We start from the raw sequence: 27,406 nt of genomic DNA, 5'->3' as shown, positions 1-27,406 counted from the left end.
AATATCATCAACATCTGAACTGGAACTCACTGAAATGAATGGCTCTGTTCAGATCTCAGAGCTTTCATTTCAAGCTCTCTGAAAGCTCAGACAGACATCACATCAGTTGCATTTCAGCTCAAGTTTTGAAAAGTTTCTTCACAACCATAACAACTAGAGACTACGAAAAAAAGCTGAAACTGGAGAAAAATTGCTTCACCTTATCCTCCACTGGTGTACGGTTCCTGAGAGATCGTATGCCCATCATGAGGTTAGCATTGCACCTTTGTAGCTCTAACTTGTGCTGAAGCTGGGCATTTCTGAATCAGGGAGCTGCAAACAGCTCCCTGCCTAGCCCTCACACTTCCTGTGAAGAATCAAGCTCTTCAGCCATAAATTCTACAGATATGTTATGAGCAATTGGGTACCATGAGTAACCTAGTGATATAATTCACATGGAAGTTTCATGTTGCCTGTATTCCTAAGGGTACAATTAATGACACGCAGCAATAGTTTTATTATAGCCCTATTCATCCAGGTCATCCAAATAACTAATGTCCCAAATGTTGCTTTGATTATGTTGTTGCATCTCCAAAACAAGTAAAACATGTATTGTAATTTTAAAACAAATCCACACCCACAAAACATTCATTAAACCATCAATGTAAGTGATGCATTGCCTTCTGTACACAAATGATCTGCTATAGAGATAAAGTACAGGATAAACACAAGACTAATAAAAAAGAAATTTTCAACATCTGTCTCTGATTCTCTGTTAACATTTTGCGCTTTGCTTCAGCTGAAAGTGGGTTTTTAGGAAGTTTTTTCTTCTTTGGGAGATATTACATTTTGAACACCCAGAAACATGATAGTACCTCACAAAATAAAACCGACATAGTCCTACCCCAAATAATAAATTTAATTTTAATATGACACAAATAGCAAGAGCCATAGGGTATGTCTCCCCTGCCATCAGTGCGAATCACAAAACAGTCTCGACACCCTCCTGAACATCTGATCCTGTAAGATAATGGTTTCAATTGGGCCCCTACATAAAGTGTTTTGTTTCTAAGTCTCAGATGAGACAAGGTTGCAAATTCTACTTAGCTGGGGATAGACTGGATAGTGTGGGAATAGGATAGTGTAGGCAATATTCATGCGCAGCTTTTTGAAAGGCGTGGTAATACATTGTAGTTACATCTTGGATCAGATTTTTTTGGATAACCTTTCCCTTGCATTTGTATCAAAAAGGATATTCACAGCATTGGGAGAATTACCAATATAACCCACAATGTTTTCACAGAAACCAAATTCTGTATTTTCTGTTCTTCTGGAGCCCCTCTGAAGTAAAAAGTGCAAAAGATGCTGTGTGTGAAGCTGCCATCAACAAGTGCAGTCAGTAGCAATGAACCCTTTTCTCAGTCCCAGGGAGGAAAGCCATTTCCAGTTTTGTTTCACGTTCTTTTGGCAGATTTTTATTGCAAGGCCCCCCATATAAAACTTTCATGTAGTGCATCTTCATTGGGGTCTTGTTGCAGTGCTTACAGTGGATGATGGTGGAGGAGCTAAAGAGCATTAAAATACATATCAGATTCTTTTACTGCTAGTCCATATTTCAATTGTGAAATTCATGGCTCTCCCACAGCTCCTAGTGCTTGCCCAATAAAAGCACAAAACACTGAAATATTATGGGAATTTCAACAAAAGCGAACTTGCATCTCAAAGAAAATATCCAGAAACTGTTCTTTGCTACTGTTGAAAATTAAATAAATTTGATATTGACCATCTTCAGTGAGAGTAACAGATTTGTCATGAGTTCTAACAAAGCATTTGATCTGCAAAATATTTGTTGAATTAACTGCTTCCATTTTGGCACTGAGGCTGGCAACAACTGTAGCGCAATCTGAGGTGGGCTCTGGGTGTTAATGACGTACACAGCAGCAAATAAAGGGGCTGTGTTGGTGACAAAGGGGCAGCTAATATAGTATTCCTCATTTCAGAAATGTCATCACTATTGCCCACAATGTCATGTGTCACACTCACTAGCACGTTTCTCTCTGTTGTAGCTCCAGGCAAGATGACAGGTTCTTAAAATATCAGTGTGGTCTGAAAAACAACCATGCTTGCTCTTACTCATCTGAAGCAACCAGCTACAAGGAAAGGAAATAATTGCTTTTAAATATCATGGTTAAATCTTCCAAATCAGGGGTTTCCAGTCTCATTTATACATTGTGGCATATGAAATCAAAACCATCTGGGTCTATCACACAGTATCTCAGTGGATGGGTTAGGGAGTCTCATGCACTCATATTTCCTTCTGCATTTATAGCTACCCTTGCTGGAAACTAGCTGTGGCCCACAGATATCATCTTTTTATCTATATGGTTTACTAATCTGTTGGTTGTAACCAAGAGAGTAACCAGAACAGAGACCACAACAGCCCAGATCCATTCTTTTTATCATCTGCTCAAATGCACAGAGATTCACATCCTCAGTTAGATAAGGAAACAGATTTACTTAAACAACATAATACTAAAACTGAAACCTGATTACTAATTTTGACAAATTTAGCTGCTGAGGTTACAAGGTAGGAGAACTCCATAATGCTTAATAACTGTCAGGAGCTGTCATTCTAGTAAATGGATGCTAGTTTGGGTAAGTGTGTAATTAAAATTGGTCTCCTGGTCTACTAACCCCAAGCACTGGATCAATATAAAATGTTTTTTTAATTAAGAGTTAAAATGGAATGGATTCTGGACATGTCCTAACCAGTGCCAGGATTCGTTTAAAAAATAGAGTGTTAATTAAGAAAAAGCAATAAGGGAACATGTTTTTTTCATCTGAATTCCCACATGTCTACCAGTTTGTGGGTACTTAATCCCTTATTTATTTAGTACTTCCAAAAGTTGTTTCATATCTGCCTTTTAAAGGGCAGTGCCGTTCAGTAGCAAATACCCAAAGCAATAGTCAGTCATTTATTTTCAGCATTATAACAACATTCACTATTTTTTCACATTTTGAAGAAAAAATATTTCTATTTTTAATTTCTATTTCTATTTTAAACAGTAACACAAAACTAATAACAAGGGATAGACATTACAGAGGGTTCTATCTGTGGTCGGCAATAATTACGTAATAGTTAATTGATTTAAAAATAGCAACAGCTAACTAGTTCAAAGAGATTTTAAAACAGGTATGTTCTACGTCAATTAAATTATTGTTAGCACATCCTGATACATAAAACAGGAAGTATTCGTGAGGTAAATGTTCCATTTTCATCATCAGATTTTCATTTCATGGCACAGAACTTGTAGCTAGAAACATAAAACTGTGATAACAGATCAGACTAATGTTTCCTCTATTTCAGTATCCTACCAGATGCTTCAGAGGTAGGTGCAAAAAACCACAAAATGGATAATTATGGAGTAACATGCCCATCGGGGGAGTTTCTGCCTAACCTCAGGAAGTTAGACGTTGGCTTATACTCTGAAGCATACGGATATACATCCCATGTAATTTTTAAAATCTTCTCTTATGTAACTGTATGTTCTTACTGTTCACATAAATGTCTAACCCCTTTTAAATTCTTGATACACTCTTGGAACTCACTGCCACAAGATATCAAAACCACAAGTTCATGACACGTGTAAATAGTACGGAAAAGATTAAAAACTTTGGTAGTGACTAGTGATCAATTAAAGAAATGACAGGCAGTCATATTTAGGCAGGATTAGGCAGCTGCTAGTTTGAGCATTAAGCCTTCTAGCCAGGGTAAAAGAGACTTGTGCTGCCAGGTCCCAAAGATACAATCATGAGGGCTTAGAGATTTTTTTTAATATGAAATATTTGATTCTGGAGAAATTAATACCATTTGCCCAGGAAAGTTTCATACTCATCCCAGGTGAGTGGATTTTTCAAGCTTCATATTTAGGATATTTCAAAATACAAGGTTTTGTTTTGGTTTTTTGTTGTTGTTCTTGTTCTTTTGTTTCAGTTGTTTTTTGTTCAGTAACTTGTAAAACTTTACATTGCAGAGCATCACAACAAGCTTTATTTCATCAATTTACCCTCAGCAATAAGGGTGCTACCTACAGGGACCATCACAATATTATGCAACTAACAAGACCATCCACAGCAATTTTTCAAGGCAACATCCTTTTAGGAGCACCAAGGTTGTTTTTCCAGACCTCTTAAGACAAAATCATGCTCCCAGTGAAGTCAATGGGACTTTTATCATTTACTTGAATAGGAACAGGATTTGTCCTTTAATGACCTGGGACAATTTAGCAAACTTTTATGCTAGTATTCTGCTCTGACTGCTCTCAGAAATCTTTGCTTACTGTTGTAAGTGAAGAGTGAGATTCCTGCACCTTCCCCTCCCCCCCACAATGATATAGGAGTTTTTTAAATTAAAACAGACAGGCTGTAAGTCTCTACTGGGCAATCTTGTTCAACTCATTAATAACAAACAGAAACTGAGCCACCTCTACACGATCAATAAGCTTCTTTATAACGGCTATCAGTCTTCTAGAACTTGTAAGGGATTTTTCAAGTTATCATAACACCTATAGCACCTTTTGGGATCGACACAGCCTCCTAAAATAACACTTCTGATATGGAGTAGTCTGCTGATCCAAATAGAAGAATGCAGAAGTCTAGGGTCAACAGAAATGCTCTTTAAAAAACTGTCATAGAAAATTGATTGAGATCCTAGCCCTTAACAGAATTCAGTAGACTTAAAAATTAGAAATATATTCATTTCAAAGGTGAACAGAAAGACTTCTGGCCTGAACTTAAACCCTCAGATTTCTGTGATTCTGCTGCTACTGTGGATGATGTCACTAACATGAAAGCAGGCTAAGGAATGCATCTCAAAGCTCCAAAGTGAGATGGACTTTGATCACTTTGCCTTCCCAATCAAGAAAATTGATTCAGACATGATAGCTCAGATCTCCCAAGGTTCCATTGTACTCAGAACCCATTAAACTTCAACATACTAACTAGGAAATGTGAAATTACAATCATATTGCCAATTTGCCTTAAACACAGCGAGTCAGTCACACTAAACTACAATAGATGACATTCAAATATCCTTCTATAGCTTCAGCTCCGGGAAGATCTGCATTTTTTCCAGAGCTCGCATTTACCCCCATCTTCACACCAGTATAGGCACACAACAGAACTACCCTCTTTCTGGCAAAAGTCATGGATGGAGCTTCCTTAGAATTGGGTAACAGCATCTTTCTCTCATCTGCCAGGGTCACTGGTGAACACCACAGCAGGCTCTCTCTCCCATGAGTAAGCACCAAGCACACTGAATGCAAAGGATACCCAGAGACTGAGAGTCAACGGCAGGTTTGCAGGACTACTGCAATCCCAGCTAGCTTTTTATTATCTATTTTTGTGTCAGTTCCATATTTCTAAGGATGGTCTGAGGGATATGCCAACAATGTGTGATGAAGGAATGAAACCTTTATATTACCTAAGTTTTACTCTAACAGAACTGGCTTTAGATTATACTTGTATTAACAGAATTACACTGCACTTCAATGACACCGTCCTTCCAGGGGCTGATTTTGAATTAAGTTTCTTTTTTCTGTGCAACAGTGGGTCTTATATAAGAATCTGAGCTCCTTGCCATTTCCTTATACACAGGCAGGCTCCCACCTAAAGCAGTGTCAAAGTGGGAGCAGTAGGGTTTTCACCTCTCTTTGCTTTGAACTGCCTTTTCTGACCCTCATATAATTCACCTCTCTTCTTCCTTCTGCTCTGCCCACAGCAAGAATCTGTATGTTGCTCTCATAATTGGGTTGCAGGAGAAAGCATATTGCACAGAAAAAGCAACACTGCTCTATCACCAACGGCTAGCGCATTCAAACAGACTGTGCACACTGTAACATCGTCTGCTGGAGCCTTGGGAGCATCACCCCTGGAACTGTCTTCAGTCCTCAGGCAGCAGTGTGACTATCCCAAGGTTCCACCTGAGCTTGGAGCTGGGTCTCTCATTTAACAGCTTATAGCGCTGAGAGGTTAGGAAGTTATTTACTTCATGTTTGGTCTCTTAATAATTTTGGTTGTACAGTAATTTACAACTCTGCACCCAAATCAGTTGAACAGCTAATTGTATGTCCAGGTTGCAGAATAACAGTATTCCTACTATTTTATCTAACAAGCTGGGATATCTTGGCTACATCACATAATACACCCTCCCACACCACTGTGTTTACATAGAGCTATGATTATTGAATTATTTAATCCATTTATGAAGTACCCACTGCAAGGCATTTCAGTTTCACACAATAAGCCTCATGCAGAGCTGTAACTACAATCTGAGACCAGGAGAATGAAGAAATATTTCCAATCTCTTCAGGCAGGCCTCCTAGCACAATAAATCATTTATTTTTTTTCCAGCACTGTAGCTTCACAAACCTGACCTTTTAACAGGTGCAGTCTCAGCAGAAAATTCATATGTGAGACCAGCATTACTCTTTCCTAGCTGATGCACAGAGGGAGAGTCTTATTAATATGTACGTTGAAGAGGACAAGATAATATTACAAATTTGTTTTTGCTTGCAACAAGAAAATGTTTACACAATTGCTTTTCAATCCTAAAAAAACTAAAATTACATTTAAAAAAAAATCCTTAAACTGATACGGTGTGTGCTTTAAGCATCTCCACGGGCTGGCACAACAGGCTGCTGTAGGAGTCAGGCCTGCCCCCTGACTGGCAACAAAAATGAAGGCAGCAACTTTTCACACTGTAACTTATGGGGAACACTGGAGAGACCATTAAGAAAGTTGCAAGTGTGATGTTTTGGGATTCACCCAGGCCACTAAGGGATTGGGTCAGCCATGGCCAGCCTTAGGGATGGGCAAGGTGGGCGAACGCCCAGGGCACCATGTTCGGGGCGGGTGGGAACACGCCATCCAAGTGCTGCAAACTGGCAGGCCTGACCAGCCGTGCAGAGGGTGGGCGATGCCGTCTGGGGCTGCCAGCCTGGCAGGGAGGTGCAGGCACCAGGGTTTGCCCTGCGGAGCCAGCAGGCCTCCCCCCTCCGGAGCCAGAGGGTCAACTTCTGGGTCCCCCCTTCCCATGGGCACAGTTGTCAGGGGGCATATGGCTGGGCTCATAAAAGCCTCCTTCTGCAGCCCTTCCTGCAGGCGATGGTGGGGGGAAGCCCTGGGAACCCATGGGGACCAGGAACTATGGGGGAGATGTGCCTGTGAGCACCAAGGATGGCAAAATAAAGTTCATCCAAGGCACCATTTTCCCTAAGGCCAGTCCTGCAGTCACCAACTGCCTTGTAGCCCTGGGTGTCTTGTGGCTGTGCAGCTTTGGTCCAGAGCTCTGACCCCAACCGCCTGCCAGCAGGACACAAGCCTCACGCTGGCTTTGCCCAACCTGGTTACTACTCCTGGCAGACAGACCTGAGTACCCTTCTAGCCCCAAATCACCCTACTGCAGGGACCAGCCCCTCTCACTGGACCCTCACCAAAAAAGTGTTAGGTTTGCTGCCTTTACAGACACAGTAAAACATTCCAACATGTTAGCTTTCTAGAAGCACACACTGTACAGATCTTACACACCACTGATGATTCATAATGAAAGCAAGAGCATTGATTAAGTGATACCAAGTAAAAAGGATAAAGGTAGAGATGGTTACAAGCAAATGGTGAAAACATGCATTTAAAAGACTAAAACTGAATCTAGAATGATACAGTCTTTTTTCAAGATAGTTTCTCTAACTCAGTCTCCTTTCCAATTTTTACTGGCCAGGTCCTATCACAGAGTTCAAATCGCTTGGTTCCTTTGTCTCCTAAGGTGAAGGATAAAGATGGAGTCTCTCCCTTCTATCCCCAAAAGGATTGTCTTTGTCTAAAAAAATCAGGAAGGCCTCCTGGAGATTCAGTCTCCTTTGTCTCTCTGGGGTACAGGACCCATGGTAATTCTCTGTCTCTTGAATTCAGGATCAGGATAACCCGCACCAGTTTACCTTGACAGCTTTGTTTATGGCTAATCTACAAATTGAGATAAACCCACATTCCTTTGTCTAGGACACACTTGTTTATCACCTTTACCTAGGCTAGGCTGTGTGGTCTTAGTAACATCAAAGAAAGGGAATTCATAACTTCATATATAGCATTAAACCATGCATTTTACAGTGATATTAATAACCAGCGTGTTATTAACTTTCACATGATACCTCCCAAGGCATATTTTGTCCAAACATTATTGCAGTAGTGTATAGGATGTGAATACAGGGATGTCCAGCGTCACAGTAAGGATACGTGCTGTGACAAAGTTCCTGCTCTACTTGGTGGGTCTTGCGCTTATTGGCGGATTTGCTTGCTTTGGAGCTTCACGGCAGCCCTCAGCTTGGCCGCTTTCTGAATTCACAGTCCAGGTCGACTCCTCCTGTGTCTGACCAGGAGTTGGGAGGATTTGGGGGGAACCCGGGCCTGCCCTCTACTCTGGGTTCCAGCCCAGGGCCCTGTGAATGCGGCTGTCTAGAGTGCCTCCTCGAACAGCTGTGTGACAGCTACAACTCCCTGGGCTACTTCCCCATGGCCTCCTCTCAACACCTTCTTTATCCTCACCATAGGATCTTCCTCCAGGTGTCTGATAATGATGGTACACCTCAGTCCTCCAACAGTCTGCGTTCTCACTCTCAGCTCCTCGTGCCTCTTGCTCCCAGCTCCTCTCACGCACACCACAGACTGAACTGATCTCCTTTTTAAAACCCAGGTGCCCTGATTAGCCTGCCTTAATTGATTCTAGCAGCTTCTTAATTGGCTGAAGGTGTTCTAATCAGCCTGTCTTGTCTCCAAAAGGTTCCTGATTGTTCTGGAACCTTACCAGGGAAAAGGGACCTACTTAGCCTGGGGCTAATATATCTGCCTTCTATTACTCTCCTATAGCCCTCTGGCCCGACCCTGTCACGGTGCATATAAAGAAGAAGAGAGCACTGAAGGAGAGGACGCTGTATTGGCGTGAATCAGGAAAGAGGTTTGAAGGATAAACAAAGGAGAAACCAACTGGATAGCATTATGGAGCAGCTTTGCCACACTGAAGGGTGAGCCAAAGAGCAAACCGTCAAAATAGGCACATCATGCTATAAAAGTTACATGTCATGATAGCACGAATTAATACAGCGTTTCCATTACATTATCTCCTATAGCTAAGAGAGTCCAAAGGAAAGTATTTTGGGCATGAAGAGTACTAGCCGCTCCAGAAAAACAGCTTGTAATTCTCTCTTTGAGGCCCAAACACCCAGAGACATTGTCAATTGCTGCAGTTGGATTGTTATTCCATTGTAAACCAACCAACTGCTGTGCTGAATAATTCATCCCCATTTCCACAAGCATAGTTAGGATTCAGAATAAACTATAAACTAGATGAGCAACAAGAGAAAGTGTCAGCAATGAAAGGTGCCATGTCACAAATGACGTGGACCCTCCTCCAGTGCCTCAGTTTTTATTGGAAACATTGACACCCGCTTTGAGCCTGTGAAAAAGAGTTACCTTTTCCGTAACTGGTGTTCTTCGAGATGTGTTGCTCATGTCTATTCCACAATAAGTGTGCATGCTCACCACGTGCACCAGTGCTGGAAGTTTTTTCCCTAGCAGTACCCGTGGGGGGAAGCGACCCCTGGAGCGGCGCCTGCCTGGTGTTGTATAAGGGGAGCTACACGCTCCCCCCACCCTCAGTTCCTTCTTGCCGGACAACTCCGACAGAGTGGAAGGAGGGCAGGATGTGGAATAGATGTGAGCAACACATCTCAAAGAACACCAGTTACGGAAAAGGTAACCGTCTTTTCTTCTTCGAGTGATTGCTCATGTGTATTCCACAATAGGTGATTCTAAGCTATATCTGTTGGAGGCGGGTAGGAGTTCACAAGTTCCCAGGACGGAGGACAGCCCTGCCGAACCCGGCGTCATCCCTGGTTTGGGGGACGATTGTATAGTGCGAGGTGAATGTGTGAACTGAAGACCACGTGGCGGCCCTACAAATGTCCTGGATGGAAACGGGGGGGCACGAAGGCAGCCAACGAGGCCTGCGCCCAAGTCGAGTGTGCCCTCACAATGGGTGGCGGGGGGACACCAGCCAGCTCATAACAGGAGTGGATGCACGAAAGGATTGGAAAGCTGCTGAGTGGAAATCGGCTGGCCCCTTGTGCGCTCAGCTGAGGTGATGAACAGTTGCGAGAACTTTCTGAACGGCTTGGTCCACTCGAGGTGGAAAGCCAGAGCCCGCCGCACATCGAGCTTGTGGAGACGGCACTCCTCACGGGACACGTGAGGCTTGGGGAAGAGAATTGGTAGAAAAATGTCCTGACCCATGTGGTAGGCGGAGACCGCCCTCGGGAGGAATGCGGAGTGTGGCCGGAGCTGGACTTGTCCTTATAGAACACCGTGTGCGGCAGCTCAGAAGTCAGGGCCCTGAGTTCCGAGACTCGCCTGGCCGACATGATTGCAACCAGGAAGGCTACCTTCCATGAGAGGTGAGAGCAGAAGCACATGGCCAGTGCTTCAAATGGGGACCCCGTGAGACGAGCCAACACCAGGTTTAGGTCCCACTGCGGGACCGGGGGTCTAGAATACGGAAAAAGACGGTCCAAACCCTTAAGGAACAGGCCAATCATAGCATGGGAAAATACCATGTGCCCTTGCACCAGTGGATGGAAGGCCAATATGGCTGCCAGGTGCACCTTTACTGACGAGGGCGCCAGGCCCTGGGCCCTCAGGTGGAGGAGGTAATCAAGAATAAGCTGGATCGGGGCGGCCACAGGGGAGACACCCTGGTCCACCGCCCACCTAGAAAACCGGGACCACTTCACCAAATAAGCGCAGCGAGTGGAGGGCCGTCTACTTTCGAGGAGGACATGCTGAACCTGTTCTGAGCATGTCCTTTCCTCTCCACCTAACCACTGAGCAGCCACGCCGTAGGGTAAAGAGCCGCTAGGCTGGGATGGAGGAGGCGGCCCTGGTCCTGAGAGAGCAGGTCTGGGCGGAGCGGCAACTGCCACAGCGGAGCTACTCCCAGGCCTGTGAGGGTCCCGTACCAATGCTGCCTGGGCAATCAGGAGGACCCGGGCCTTGTCCGTCTTTATCTTCTCCAGAACCCTGCTGATTAGAGGGAACGGGGGAAAGGCGTAGAGAAGCCAGCCTAACCAGGACAGGATAAAGGCATCGGAGATAGCGCCCCTCCCCAAGCCCCCACTGGAGCAGAAGCGGGGGCATCACCGGTTCTGCCGAGTCGCAAATAGGTCCACCTGGGGAGTTCCCCACCTTCGGAAGAGCCGGTGGGCCACTCCAGGTGGAGGGACCTCCTATGTTGCGAGGAAAAGTCCCTGCTCAAGCAATCTGCACTCTCGTTCTGGGCTATCCCACAGCCTGAGGGCTTTGTGGCAGAGGATCAGGCCCCACATGGCCTGTTGATATAGGCCATCGAGGCCGTGTTGTCCATGAAGACCCTGACTACCTTGCCCTCCAGGTGCGAGTGGAAGGCCATAAATGCCAGCCGCACCGCCCTGAGCAACTTGACATTTATATGTAGGGTCAGCTCTTGAGCTGACCACAGGCCTTGGGTCTGAAATTTCCCCACATGGGCCCCCCACCCCAGGTCCGACACATCGGACACTAGCTCTGATGATGGGGCCCTGTCCCTGAACGGAACCCCTTGGAGCATGTTGTTTGGGGCGGACCACCACCATAGGGAGGTGATCACAGAGTCTGGCATGGTGAGGACCTTGTCCATCCTGTTCGTGGCCTGGGAGAACTTCGAGGCCAACCAGAGCTGGAGGGGCCTCATCCTGAGTCTGCACGTCATACGTGCACGCTGACATGTGACCCAAGAGCTGCAGGCAAACCCTGGCTGTTGTCACCGGGAACCTTGTGACCAAGTTGATGAGACCTTTCAGGGTCTCGAATCTGTCTGGCAGGAGAGAGGCCCTGGCCGACGCTGCATCCAGGGGCGCCCCGATAAACTCCATGCGTCGGACTGGGACTAATGTGGACTTGGTGTTGTTTACCAACAGGCTCAAGGTGGTGCATGTGGACAGGAGGAGTGCCATGTGATCCCTCACCTGCAACCGGGAGGTGCCCTTGACAAGCCAATCGTCCAGATAGGGAAATATCTGGACCCCCCACTGTCTGAGGTAGGCCGCTACCACCAACATTCATTTTGTCAACACTCTGGGGGCAGTGGACAGACCAAACGGGAGGACCGTGAATTGGTAGTGATTCTGTCCCACCACGAAGGGAGGAGATGATGGAGGCCAGGGAAACCATGCGGAATTTGAGTTTCACCATGTACTGGTTCAGACCTCGCAGGTCCAGGATGGGCCTGAGCCCCTCTTTGGCCTTCGGGACAAGGAAATAACGGGAGTAATACCCCTGGCCCACAAACTCCTCAGGCACCGCTTGTATTGCTCCTACTCCTAGGAGCCGCCCCAGCTCCTGCTCGAGCAGAGCTTCTTGCGAAGGGTCCCCCAAGAGGGATGGAGGCGGGTGGTAGTTGGGCAGGGAGGAAGTGAGCTGGAGGGTGTAACCCCGGGGATGGTGTTGAGGACCCATCGGTCCGAGGTTAGCTGTGACCATTCTGGGAGGAAAGCACACAACCAGTTGGAGAAGGGGAGCTTTATTGGGGGTGAATCCCTGATGAGGACTGGCAGGGTGCCCCTGAGTGTCCTGTCAAAAGCACCTTTTCCCTGGCTGCTTGCCCTTGGAGGACCCAGGCTGGGGGGCACACTGAGACTGCCTCTGAGGGCATCTCTTAATAGTCCCGCTGCTTCTTATGGGCAGCCTCATACTTTGGGAGGGTGGCCTGGGCGGGAGTCTGCTGCGGCTTGAACTTAGGTTTTGCCGGAGCTGGGACATAGAGGGCCAGAGTCTGGAGGGTCGTGCGGAAGTCTTTCATACCATGCAGCCTTGTATCTGTTTCCGCCGCAAACAGAGCTTTCCCGTCAAACAGGAGATCCTGCATGGAAGACCATGCAACGCTGGACAGCCCAGAGAGCAGGAGCCATGACGCACGTCTCATGGACGCCACAGAGGCCATGAATTGTGTGGCCATGTCCGCAGCATCCGAGGCTGCCTGCAGGGACGCCCTAGCAGCTGCTGCCCTTTCCTCCACTAGTGCCCTGAACTCCTTTCTATCGTGCTCCAGGAGGGAGTCCTCAAACTTGGGCAGGGAGTCCCAAAGATTGAATTCGTACCAGCCCAGGAGAGCCTGATGGTTTGCCACTTGTAACTGGAAGCTCGAAGATGAATAAATTTTCCTTCCGAAAGAGTCCAGTTTCCAAGAGTTCTTGTTCTTTGGGGTCGGAGCTGGCTGACTCTGCCGTTCCCTGTGGTTGACCGACTCGACCACCAGGGAGTTGTATACCCACCCAGCGCCCAAGTACTCATGCCCCTTAGTGGGTACAAAATACTTGCTTCCGCCTTCTTAGAGATGGGAGCCAACGAGGCCGGTATTTGCCACAGGGCATTTGAAATCTTAGCCACCCCTTCATGGAGGGGCAAGGCTACCCTACCCGGTGCCAACAGGGACAGCACGTTAAACAGGGAATCGGAAGGCTCCTCCATCTCCTCTGCCTGGAGGTGGAGGCTTGCTGCCACCCTCTTTAAGAGTTCTTGATGGGCCCTGAAGTCCTCCTGCGGGGTGGAGGAGGATGGGGCTGCAATCGCCTCCTCCGGGCAGGGCAAGGAGGCCGGTGCAGTGCTCTGGGTATCGGCTGGCACCGGAGGGTCCACCACCTGGTCGGACTCTGGGCACGGTGCCGAGGACATACGTCCCACCAACTCCTTTCTCGGGGGTCTGGAGAGGGAGGCCGACAGTGCTTCTGAAGCTCTGGCCACCGAGCGAGCTCCCATCGGGGGCTGCACCGGAGTCCATGGTGCCCACTGGTACCATTGGGCTGGCAACGATGCTCAGTGCCACTACACCTGCTGTGGTACCAGCGGAGCCGCCTGTTCGAGTTGGCTGGCCTGGCCCTCCGAAGGACGGCTACGAATGGAGGCCGGGCTGGCGTAATATCTACTGCTGTCTCTGGACCGGGAGGAGCGGCGGTGCCGGGATCTACATCGGCCACAGGACTGCAATCTTGAAGTGGAGAACTGGTACCGATGGTAACAGCTGCTCTGTGAACAGCCTCGACGGGCGGACCCACGACAGCGAGACGCCTGTGATCGACGCCCGGGGCCGTGATGTCTTGGTAGAGACTTGGAGCAGGAGTCAGAGCGGGAACAGCATCAACGACTGTGCCATGATCGACTGCAGTACCCCCTCTGAGACGAGGACTCTTGGTGACGCCTTCCGCAGTCCCATCAATATTCACTCCTTGAGGATGAGCGGTGCCGAGAGTCCTGGCCCGACGAAAACCAGCCAGACAGTCTGGTCGGCGTCGATCCCCTTGGACTCTGCCCCAAATGGTCGCTGGGCAGTGAACGGCATCGGGAAAGTTCCCTTGACCAAGACCGGTACCGAGCCAGAGGCGACTGCGGAAATGCTAGTGGTGGCTTGCCTCTGGAGCATGGGGCCGACATCGGCAGCGCTCCGGGCGCCAGCATGGACATAACATCCCAGGCTGGCTGGAGGGCTTCAGGCGTGGATGGCATCCAGAGAGGCCTGTTCCGAAGGGGCCGGGCTACTCCACTCAATGCGAGTCGGAGGCCTGGGGCCCAGTGGGGATCGAGGACTGCCCGACATGGGCCTAGCCTCTGTTCCAGACTTTCCTCAGTGCCGCTGTGAAGAGGGAGTCTTTCTGGCCCTCTTGGCATGCCTCGTGGACGGGAAGCAGTGCCGACTGGTCGATGGCACCAGAAGGACGCCGTGTAGCGATGCCAGGTACCGGTTCGGAGCAGCGTGCCAGAGTTGGGGTCAGCGCTGACTCCATCAGGATAGCCCGGAGCCTAATGTCCCTTTCTCTTTTGGTCCAAGGCTTAAACGACTTGCAAATCTTGCACCTTTCGCTGATATGGGTTTCTCCCAAACACTGCAAACAGTCTGTGTGCGGGTCACTTCTTGGCATAGAACGCCTACAAGAGCTGCGCAACTTAAACCCTGGGGTACGGGGCATGCCCTGGCCCGGGCTCACCGACTAAGTAAACAGCTAACTAACTACAGGTACTAATACCAAACGAACGAACAGCTCTGGGGACGAGCTACAGGAAAGCTGGAGCAGAGTACTTCCAACGCACCTTCACTGGTGGGAAGAAGGAACTGAGAGTGCAGCTCCCCTTATACCACGGCAGGCAGGCACCACTGCAGGGGTCGTGGGGGGCGCTCCCCGCTATGGGTACTGCTAGGGGAAAAACTTCCAGCACCGGTGCACATGACAAGCACGCACACTTATTGTAGAATACACATGAACAATCACTCGAAGAAGAATAAAACACAACCATGTTTGCAGAAACAGGTGAGTGCTGCATTTATTTTTGTTTGGTTCTTTGTACAATAAGGTTGTTAACCTAGACAAACTGGGATATTGATTTCTCTGCAACATATTTGATTCTTCCTATTAAAAAGTCACAGCAGTTGTTTCTACATCAAATAGGAGCTGTTTTAATCAGAAAATGAGAAAAAACAACATGCCTCAAATTAAATTGTGCAGTGCAGATACTCCAAACCAAAAAACTGAAGACTATTTCTGCCAATTGCTTTGTATCCCTATAGGGTAGTGCTTTAATTAGATGTGTAGGCATGGAAGTAGGTCACCAGCACTATTCCATTATACCCAGTGACACAGAGAATGAACTCTCCAAAAATAGCTCTAATTTTCATAACATTTACAAAAGTGCAAGAGTGCAAGAAATAAAAACTCTTTTTAGAAAACACTTGATCTATAAAAGACTAGCCAATCTGAAGCCCCCAAATGAGTCTTATATGGCCAGTAACTGCTGGTTCTTTTCTCATCACCATCTTCAGCCTTACAAGTTCATTTTTAGAGTCTTAATTTCATCACACAAATGTGCTGCAACAGAAAAATCTTCAAGTTTTCCTGATTTCCTTCTATTCTGAAGAGATTAAGAGAAGAAACAAGAACTGACAGTTCCATTAAAACATGGCAGTGAGCTTTTAAGACTTCCTTCTTATCTGACGGCTCTGATCATTTCTCATTTCACTGGTGCACAGAGAAACTCTCTCCTCTCCAGCTTTCGACTCTCCTATTGCAGAAAACAGAGACCCTTTCTTGGCGCTATTAAACAGCAGCATTCTTCAAATGTCTCCTGTTTTCACATTAGGAGAGCAGCAGGAGTGCACAGTATCTATTAAAAGACTCTCTCTAATAAAAAGCTGCCAAGCCATTGCTTTCAGCACTGAAGGTTTTCATAAAATCATCTCTCTTATAAGCAAGTTCATTAACTTTTAAAAACAGTTCTTGTAAAACTTGACAAGGCTCTTGTACTAAGTAACCAACTCAGGACCAGATTAGATATAGGCACAATAGGCACATTCCCAGGGCCCTGGCTTGCAGAGACATGTGATGCTATCAGACTGAGTTCTGAGGTTTGTTTTTTTTAAATTATGTTTCTAGCCCTTATGGTACTGTCATCAGGTGGCTGTCTCCTACGTGACCCTTTGCGGCCTGAACAGCCCACAGCCTCGATTTCCCTCTTCCAGACACCGATCGCCTGTCCATATTCTCCACCATATGTGATAAAGCGGTGTATGCCTGGCAAGTGTACCTGAAGCAGGACAGCGCACTAGCCTCAGTTTCCTGTTTCTTCCAGAGTCCCCAGTAATTCCAAACAAGTTTTCCAAGTATAAATAGCTATTATCGGGGTTAATTTATTACAAAAGGTCCCACACCAACACAATTCAGATTTCCCCAGCACAGTCAGAACAGCACATTCATTCTTTCAAATCCCAACACACCACATACAGCTCTGAACATCTCTCACCACACCTCCCCCAGGTACGGCTCTGGTGTCTCACACCATGCCTTGCCCCAACCCCACTAGCTATGGTTCTTCTCTGCCCTGCTTCATTCTCAGGTCTGGCTCTAGATCTTACATGGAGACACCAGCAAGTTAATCATTCACCAGGATTCAGCCTGCTCTGGCCCTTCGGCTTCAGCTCTCTGGCTCAGAGAGCCAACAGGCATCTCCCTCCTCTGCTTGCAGCCTTCAGCCCTCTCCAGCCATCTCTGGGCATAGCTCTCTAACCTAGAGAAGTCTGTAGGTGACTCCCCCAATTTACTTCCTGCCTTCTGCTTTACCAGCCTGATTTGGCTCCACTGTTCACCAATGAACTCTCCCTCCTTCAACGACATCCCCTTGCTAAAGCTCTCAACCTAGTCCTGCTCTTCTTATGAGCTTTTTCGCTGGACTCACTCCCTTTCTCAACTCTGGGTTCTGAGCTCTCGCTTGACTTTGGGCTGTCTCCCACTAGCGTGCACCTGGACTAGAACAGAATAATTGAGACCGATTTCATATAAAGGGCCAGTTATTCTGTTACAAGTGTGAATAAGAGCTTGAAAACATGACCCTGAGTGCAACTAATGCAATCATGTCTGCACAGAGCCTGAAGCAGAGGTAGGAGCAGCACTCACTGGGGCAGACCAAACTATTCTAGGAGGGCACTATGCCAAGGTATAAGGGGCACCCTTCCATTGCTCAGAGAGCCCTGCCAGTACTCTCAGCAAGGCTGGAGGGCCAGAGAGCAGCCAAAGTCAACAGTCCAGAGGAGAGGGAGCCTCCTGGTTCCTCCTTGAGGTAACAACAAGAGCAGCCTGGGGAAGAAGCAGGCTCCTGCTGCAGGGGTCTGTATGAGCAAGAGCCCCAGTTACTGGGGGAGATGGAAAGGGTCATTGGTTCTGGCACTCAACAGGAGGTAGAAAGGGGGCCAAAGTCACTGTCACATCTCCCAGTGGTCTGAGGAAGGGAAGGTCCAGCATCTGCAGTCCTTAGCTGGCCTGGAGGAGCAGGGACCACTACTGTCTGCAATTTCCAGCTTTTGGATCGGGGGGTGGTATCCTCTACTACTGCTCCTGAGAGAGGGGAGAGCCTGACATCTCTGGAGTTCCCAAGCTAGCTGGGTGGAAGCCTAGGGCTCCCCTCTCCCTTATTATTCCTTATTTTCTTCTAGGTGCCTACAAATTGCTTGTGTGATTATTTGCTCCATTATCTTTCCGGGTATCGAAGTTAAGCTGACTGGTCTACAATTCCCTGGGTTGTCCTTATTCCCTTTTTTATAGATCTAGACAAAGGCGTTGGTTAGGTTGATGAATGCCATGAACAGTTCCTGGTGTTGCTCTCTGCACTTCTCCTGAATCAGTCAAGCCACAAAGATCATGTCAGTTGTGCCTTGGGATAGCCTGAAACCACATTGTGATTCAGGGAGGTGGAGGAGGTGGTTTAGTAGGATCCAGGCAAGGATCTTTCTTGCGATGGAGAGGAAGGCAATACTGCTATAGTTCCCACACAAAGATTTCTCCCCTTTTGTGAATACTGTAACAATGGGTAAGCCGCTTTTCCCTATCCGCAATGCCCTATGGAAGGTGCTGTGCAGGTTTGGCGGTCCACAGAAATTCATTTCCATCATCAGACTACTCCATGATGGAGTGACTGCCACCATTCTGTGCAACAGCTCAGAGACGAAACCATTCATCATTCACACTGGTGTCAATCAGGGCTGTCATTGCTCCAACACTCTTCTCCACTGCCTTGCCGTGATCCGCAACCACCTTCCTGATGGAACCGGGATTGAGTATTGTAAGGCTGGGCACCTCCTCAATCTCCAAATAAAATCTAAGATCACGAGAATTAGCATCACCGATCAGTATGCAGATGACTGCATCATTCTCACACACACAGAGGCTGACCTACACCCTAAATCTTTTTGCAGATGCCTATCACAGCCTGGGTCTCCCTCTCAACATCAGGAAAACCAAGGTACGCTATCAGCCCTCATCTGCACAGACTACTCTTTGTACTCCACAAATCACCATCGGCAGAGAACTCCTGGAAAATGTGAACCATTTTCCATACCTTGGTAGCCACCTCTCCCAAACAGCCAGCACTGACCCAGAAATTGAATAAAGGATCTGCTGTGCCAGCACATCCTTTGGAAGACTACTCAAATGAGTCTTCAGCGATAGGGATCTGCTAACAGGCCCCAAGATCTTGGTTTACGAGGCAGTTGTCATCCCCACCTCTCTCTATGGGTGTGAGACCTGGGAAACCTACAGACGACATCTCAAGCAGCTGGAAAGGTTCCAGCACCACTGCCTCAGGAGGATTCTCAGGATCAGCTGGGAAGACTGACACACCAACATCAGCGTGCTCTCTGCAGCCAACATCAGCAGTATAGAAGTGCAGGTCACAAAACATCAACTCTGTTGGGCTGTCCACTGTGTACGTATGTCTGACACTCTCCTCCCGAAGCAAGTAATCTTCTCTCAGTTAAGTCAAGGAAGAAGGGCTCACAGAGGGCAGTGGAAGTGCTTCAAACACATACCGAAAGTATATCTTAAAAAGGAAGGTATCAACCCAACAAACTCGGCGCAGAACAGAACACAGTGGCACCACACTATAGACCAAGCCACAGCTCATTTTGAGGAGAACAGATGCGCTCATGAGACAGAGAAGTGACAAAGGAGGAAAGAAAGGGCACAACTGTCCAGTCAACAACTATGTCTCCTCCAAGATTACACCTGTCACTTCTGTGGGAAAATCTGCGGGGCATGTGTGACAAATTGCCCCACTTCAGGGTGCCACCTGATGTGCTGAGATACCACTGAGCCCGCCTGTTCTGCTAGCATTGGCCCCTCTTGCTGAGCCAGGCTCTTAAACCTCTTCTAGCACGTACACAGGCAGGGCCACACCCACCTGCAGAAAAACACAGACACTCAGATTAGCTCTGGGAAGACTCAGTTTAAGGGACTTGCCTCAGCACTTAGGTGCCCACCTTCCTGAGCGTGCAGACCTAAAGGTATATTGTCTTGCACTGTATAAAACAATCTGCACAGTGCACGCTCATAAAAATTTGCCCTCTTCCTCAATATGAAGAGAGATATGAACCTTTTCGTGTCCCCTCCCCAGTTAAAAATTGCACAAACTGGGTTTAATAATAAACAAAACAAATTTATTAATTATAAAAGGCTGATTCTAAGTGGTTATAAGGGATAGCAAGCAGAATAAAGCAGATTATTAAGCAAATAAAACAAAACACACAAACTAAGCTTGAGTCACTAAAGAAATTGACTACAAATAGTCATTTCTCACCTTAAATGTTGTTTCAGGCAGATTACAGAGATCCTTGAAAGCGTGCTGCACTGGCCTGCAGCTTGTAACTTCAGGTATTATTACTCACAGGCTAGACACGCTTCCTGGGCTCAACTCTTCTCTCCCGGGTTCAGTTCTTGCTTCCAGGTGATTCCCAGTGTCTCTCTGAGCCGGGTGGCAGAGGAGAACCACAATGATGTCACCCCCCGTCTTCTATAGTTTTTGTGTATGGTGACAACCCTTTGTCTTCCAGTGGAAAAACACTGACATTCCAAGGGCCGGGGGGGGGGGGGGGAGGAGGAAGAGAAGTCCCAGTACCAGGTGACTCAGACCCATGTCTCTGCAGGGTGATAGCTGCCATTACTCGCAAGCTGTCTGGAGCGTCCACAGGAAGACTAAGCTCTTTCACAGTTCATTGTCTTTACTAATGGGCCATCAGTGGATTATCACATTCAGTAAATCATAACCTTTCCAATGATATCGTAAATGAGCCATCTTGCATAAAGTATCTCTCAGTTATGCCATATCCATATCATAAGCACGTTTCCATACAGAATATGGAGTGTAATGTCACAGCATGAATTGGGCTCCTCAGCCACTTAGAAACTCAAAATGAACCCCCTTGGCAGGCATCATCCTCGCATTGAGGGCTACCCGAAGAGTTTATATATAGGTATTATATTTGCCCTTTTTCAGTCCTCAGGTATCTCTCCCATCCTCCACAAGTTCTCAAAGGTAATTGCTAATGGCTCAGAGATCTCTTCAGTCAGTTCCTTAAGTGTTTGAGGACGTATTTCCTCAGGCCCTGTCGACTTGAAGACATCAAACTTGTCTAAGTAATTCTTAACTTGTTATTCTGCTGTTTTAGCCTTTGATCCTACTTCATTTACTTCATGTTCTCTATGTTAGTCATTGATCAATGCTAACTTTTTTGGTGAAAACAAACAAAAAAGGCATTTAACTCTTCAGCCACTGCTGCGTTTTCTGTTATTGTCTTTTCCTCCTCATTTAGTAATGGGCGTACCCTATCTCTGGTCTTCCTCTTGCTTCCCATGTATTTGTAAAATGCTTTCTTGTTACCCTTTATATTCTAGCTAGTTTAATCTCGTTTTGTGCCTTGGCCTTTCTAATTTTGTCTCTACATACTTATGTTTTTTCAATACTCATTCTTTGTAATTTGACCGCGTTTTCACTTCTTGTATGAATCTTATTTGAGTTTCAGGTTACTGAAGATCTCTTGGTTAAGCCAGGGTAGCTGCTTACCATACTTCCTATCTTTCATATGCATAGGTATGGTTTGCTTTTGTGCCCTTAATAACATCTCTTTGGAAAACTGCCAACTGTCCTTAACTCTTTTTTCTCTTATACTTGCTTCCCACAGGATCTTACCTACCAATTCTCTGAGTTTTCTGAAATCTGCCTTCTTGAAGACCACTGTCTTTATTCTGCTGTTTTCCCTCCTCCTGTTGCTTAAAATCAAGAACTCAATCATTTCATGATCACTTTCACCCTAGCAGCCTTCCACTTCAGATTCTCAACTAGTTCCTCCTTGTTTGTCAGAATTAAATCTAGAGTAGCCCCTGCCCTAGTGGCTTTCTCCACTTTCTGTACAAGAAGTTGTCTCCAATGCATTACAAGAACTTGTTGGATAATCTATATCCTGCTGCAGATGTCTGGACAGTGGAAGTCCCCCATCATCACCAAGTCCTGTATTTTGAATGATTTTGTTAGTTGTTTAAAAAAAGTCTCATACACGTCTTCTTCCTGGTTAGGAAGAAGGAAACCCCTACCATGATATCACCCTTGTTCTATACCACTTTTATCCTTACGCAGAGACTTTCAGTAGGTCTGCCTTACACTTCTGTCTCAACCTTGGTGCAAGTGAATACATCTTTAACATACAAGGCAACACCTCTTCCCTTTCTTCCCTAACTGTCCTTCCTGAACAAGCTGTATCAGTCTATACCAATATCGTCTACTCTGTCCTCCTGCACAGCACAGGCCGTAGGACTTGCCTGAATTAACTCCTGTTTGAATCACAGTAGATCTTTTAGCAAAACGTCCAATCTTGATTTTAAAATGGCCGGTAATGGAGAATCCACCACAACCCTTGGTAAATTGTTTCAGTGATTAATTACCTTCCCTGTTAAAATGTATGCCTTATTTTCAGTCTAAATTTGTCTAGCTTCAACTTCCATACACTTGATCTTGTTATACCTTCACTACCTTGAAGAGTCTTGTACTATCACATTTCTGTTTCCCATGTAGGTACTTATAGACTGATCAAGTCACCCCTTAAACTTCTCTTTGATAAGTTAAATAAACTAAGCTCCTTGAGACTATTACTGGAAGGCATGTTTCTCATTCCTTTCATCATTCTTGTGACTCTTCTCTGAACCCTCTCCAATTTATCAACATCTTCCTTCAATTGTGGACACCAGAACTGGACACAGTATTCCAGTAGAGATAACACTGGTGCCAAATACAGATGTAATACATAACTTCTGTACTCCTACCCAATTTTCCAGATTATACATCTAAACATCACACTAGCCCTTTGACCACAGCATCACACTGGGAGCTTATGTTCAGCTGATTATCTACCAGGATCACCAAGTCTTTGTCAGAGTCTCTGCTTCCCAGGATAAAATACTGCATCCTATAATTACGGTCTGCATTCTTTTTTCTTAGATGTATGAATTTGGCCATACCAAAATGCATATTTGCATGCACCCAGCTTACCAAGCAATCCAGATCACTCTGAACCAGTGACCTGTCCTCTTTATTATTTACCAGTTATGACAAAGTTCCTCCTCTGCCTTGGTGGGTTCTGCGCTTTCCGGCAGATTTGCTTGCCTCAGAGGTTCACAGCAGCCCTCAGTTTGGCCACTTTTGCCACTGACACAAACCTGCCATTCACTAAGTTAATCTCATCACTGGCCAGGGTGGGGGAAAGGGAGGAGAACAATCCCCACAGTCTGTGTTGTCCCACCTAGTGGGTCGGAGACAGGCCAGAGGCCTTCCCCTCTGATATGACTCTCAGTCCAGGTCAGCTTCTCTTATGTTAAATAAGGAGTTAGGAGAATAGGGGAAACCCTGGCCCGCACTCTACTCTGGGTTCCAGCCCAGGGCACTGTGGATCACAGCTGTCTACAACGTCTCCTGTAACAGCAGTGTGACAACTACAACTCCCTGGGCCACTTCCCCATGACCTTCCCCCATCACCTTCTTTGTCCTCACTGCAGGACCTTCTTCCTGATGGTGCTTGTATTACTCAGTCCTCCAGCAGCACGTCCTCTCACTCCCAGTTCCTTATGCACCTCTCCCTAACTGAAGGGAGGTCTTTCTTTTAACCACGTGCCCTGATTAGCCTACCTGCCTTAATTGGTTCTAGTAGCTTCCTAATTGGCTCCAGGTGTCCTAAGTAGCCTGTTTGCCTTAATTGGTCCCAGCAGCTTCCTGATTGTTCTGGAATAGTCCCTGTTATTTTACACGGGAAAAGGGACCTGCTTAATGTGGGGCTAATGTATCTACCTTTCACCACTCTCCTGTGTTATAATTGAAATCAAAATGTATATTATTTTATCACAAACATTTGCACTGTAAAAATGATAAAAGAAATAGTGCTTTTCAGTTCTCCTCCTACAAATATTGTAGCACAATCGCTGTTGTGTACGTGCAATTTACAAATGTAGATTTTTTTGTTACATAACTGCACTCAAAAACAAAACAATGTAAAACTTCAGAGCCTACAAGTCCACTGAGTCCGACTTCTTGTTCAGCCAATCGCTCAGACAAACAAGTTTGTTTACATTTACAGGAGATAATGCTGCCTCCTCCTTATTTACAATGTCACCAGAAAGCAAGAACAGGCATTTGCATAGCATGTTTGTAGCCGGTATTGAAAGGTATTTATGTCCCAGGTATGCTAAACATTTGTATGCCCCTTCATGCTTCGGCCACAATTCCAGGGGACATGCTTCCATGCTGATGGCGCTCATCAGAAAAATAATGCGTTAATTAAATTTGTGACTGAACTCCTTGGTGGAGAATTGTATGTCCCCTGGTGTGTTTTACCCGCATTCTGCCATATATTTCATGTTATAGCAGTCTCGCATGATGACCCAGCACACGTTCATTTTAAGAACACTTTCACTGCAGATTTGACAAAACGCAAAGACGCTATAATTTGAGATTTCTAAAGATAGCTACAGCACTCGACCCTAGGTTTAAACATCTGAAGTGCCAAAATCTGAGAGGGACGAAATGTGGAGCATGCTTTTGGAAGTCTTAATAGAGCAACACTCTGATGCGGAAACTACAGAACCTGAACCATCAAAAAAGAAAATCAACCTTCTGCTGGTGGCATTTGACTCAGATAATGAAAATGAACATGCATCAGTCCACAATGCTTTGGATTGTTATCAATCAGAACCCATCATCAGCATGGACGCATGTGCCCTGGAATGATGGTTGAAGCATGGAGGGACATATGAATCTTTAGCGCATCTGGTCTGTAAATATCTTGCGACGCCGGCTGCAACAGTGCCATGAGAACTCTTGTTCTCATTGTAAACAAGAAGTAGGCAGCATTATCTCCTGAAAATGTAAACAAATTTGTTTGTCTGAGCGATTGGCTGAACAAGAAGTAGGACTGAGTGGACTTGCAGGCTCTAAAATCTTCCATCGTTTTATTTTTGAATGCTTTTTTTTTTAACATAATTCTACATTTGTAAGTTCATCTTTCATGATAAAGAGATTGCACTACAGTACTTGTATTACATCAACTGAATATTACATCAACTATTTCTTTTGGTTTTTTTTACAGTGCAAATACTTGTAATCAAAAATAAATATAAAGTGAGCACTGTACACTTTATATTCTATGCTGTAATTGAAATAAATAATTTGAAAATATAGAAAACATCCAAAACTATTTAAATAGATGGTATTCTATTATTGTTAAACAGTGCGATTAATCGTGATTACATTTTTTAAATCGCCTGACAGAGCTAATAAAAACATTAAATAGCCTTGGGCCAAGAACTGATCACTGCAGGACCCCGCTAGAAACACTGATGATGATTCCCCATTTATAATCACATGTTCAGACCTATCACTTAGCCATATTTAATCCATTTGAGATATGTTGGAGTTTTTTGGGCATTGTTCTAGTTTCTTCATTATAATGTTGTGTGGGACCAAGTCAAATACTATTCCCTTTTTATCAACCAACTTTATAATCTCATCCAAAAAAAGGTATCAAATTAGTTTGACAAGATCTATTTGCCACAAAACCATGCTGATTGACATTAATATGTTACTCTTCTTTAATTATTAATCGAGTCCTGTATCAGTAGTTTCAACATTTTTCCCCAAGATTAATTTCAGGCTGACAGACATGTAATATCTCAGGTCATCCTGTTTATCCTTTTTAAATACTGGCACATTAGGTTTCTTCTAGTCCTTTGGAACTGTCCCAAGATGCATTCAAAAGCAATATTAACACTTCAGTGATCTCCTTGGCCAGCTCTTTTAAAACTCTTTAATGCAAATTATCTGGACCTGATCATTTTAAAATGTCTAAATTTAGTAGCTGATGTTTAACTTCTTACTAAATTACTGTTGGAATGGAAAGAATTTCACCATCATCATATAATTTGAATATATCATCCAGCTATTTCCCAAATACAGAACAGAAATATTAATTGAACACTTCTACCTTTCTGCATTATTATAGACAATTCTACCATTTCTGTCTAGTAATGAAATGGAGGATGAGACATGTAACGGGGAGAGGAAAGGGGAGTGCCAGAGGCAGTGCTCAGGCAGTTATTCATTCTGCACACCAAAAAAAATTAAAGGGAATACTGGATGCAACCCTCACTCCCTTGCAAAAGTGGTCCCTAGGAAAAGGTGCCAGCCCCGTCTTTGGGAGCATGGATCACTATGTCAGAGGTCCCCCATTGATGCCAACCCAGCAAAAGTCTTTGTGGGGGCACAGGTTGTCACTACTGCCCCCCACCCCATCCTTCTAAAAGGAGGGAGACACAATTACCACACTTGTGGCTGCCTACCGCAGTAGGTATATATTGTTTAAAGCAGAAATTTAAGATCTCTTGGGGTGTAAAATATGAAGTGTGTGTGAAATTTGTCAGTTGCTCAGTGACTTATATAAATATTTGGGGGATGGAATCCTCCTCCCCAACCCACAGAACACCTGCACGGCCACTACATTTCTCATACACAGTGAAGTTTTGGCAAGTGGATCCATAACGTTTGTAAATCTACTGGTTATCCAGCCATCCCATCTAGACCCACATACAACTCCACTCTGACCTGTCCTGGAGATAACTGCCAAAGAATGCAGCACTCCCTGCATGGCCTCTCTTTGGCCTGTTCCCCATGCAGCAGAATCATAGCTCTCTTGCTGTGGTTTGGGTTTTGCAAACCCGTGAAAGGGGCAGACATGAGCCTCCTGTTTTTGGTAATTGGATAAAATCAAAGATTGTAAAGGAAAAGATCCTTGTACAGGTTACAATTGGTTACACTAAATCAGATCTCAGAAGGTTTTTTGTTTTTCTGTGTATCACAGGGGTTGACAAACTACGGCTCGCGGCCAGCCATTTTAATCTGGCCCTCGAGCTCCTGCTGAGGAGTGGGGTCTGGGGCTTGCCCCGCGCCACGCAGCTCCCAGAAGTAGTGGTGTGGCCCCCCGCTCCAGCTCCTATGCTTAGTGGCAGTCAGGGGCCTCTGCTCTTCATGCTGCCCCCATCCCAAGCAGCACCCCTACAGCTTCCATTGGCCAGGAACTACAGCCAATGGGAGCTGCAAGGGCTGTGCCTTCAGATGGGGCAGTGTGCAGAACCACCGGGCTGCGTGCAGAGCCACCTGGCTATGCCTCCACATAGGAGCCAGAGAAGGGACATGCCGCTGCTTCCGAGAGCCGCTTGAGATAAGCGCCGCCCACAGCCTGCATCCCTGAGCCTCTCCCTGCGCCCCAACCCCCTTTCCCCTCCCATCCTCTGAACCCGTCGATCCCAGCCCAGAGCACCCTGGAGCTGCACCCCCCAACCAGAGCCCTCACACCGTCCCGCATCTCAACACCTATATTGTGAATATTCATGGCCTGCCATAATATTTCTATTTCCAAATGTGGCCCTCAGGCCAAAAAGTTTGTCCACCCCTAGTGTATCAG

At 46.0% G+C, this 27,406-nt stretch overlaps 1 protein-coding gene across 5 annotated transcripts in view; it reads right to left on the bottom strand.

Annotated features, from left to right (window-relative positions):
* Positions 1-27,406, bottom strand: part of RABGAP1L (RAB GTPase activating protein 1 like) — a 560,046-nt gene that overhangs the window by 179,500 nt on the left and 353,140 nt on the right. The window lies entirely within an intron of this gene.

Source organism: Eretmochelys imbricata, chromosome 8, assembly GCF_965152235.1.
Source record: "Eretmochelys imbricata isolate rEreImb1 chromosome 8, rEreImb1.hap1, whole genome shotgun sequence".
NCBI classification, from domain to species: Eukaryota; Metazoa; Chordata; order Testudines; family Cheloniidae; genus Eretmochelys; species Eretmochelys imbricata.
Note: the sequence above shows the minus strand (reverse complement) of the source record. Positions and strands in the feature narration are given on the sequence as shown.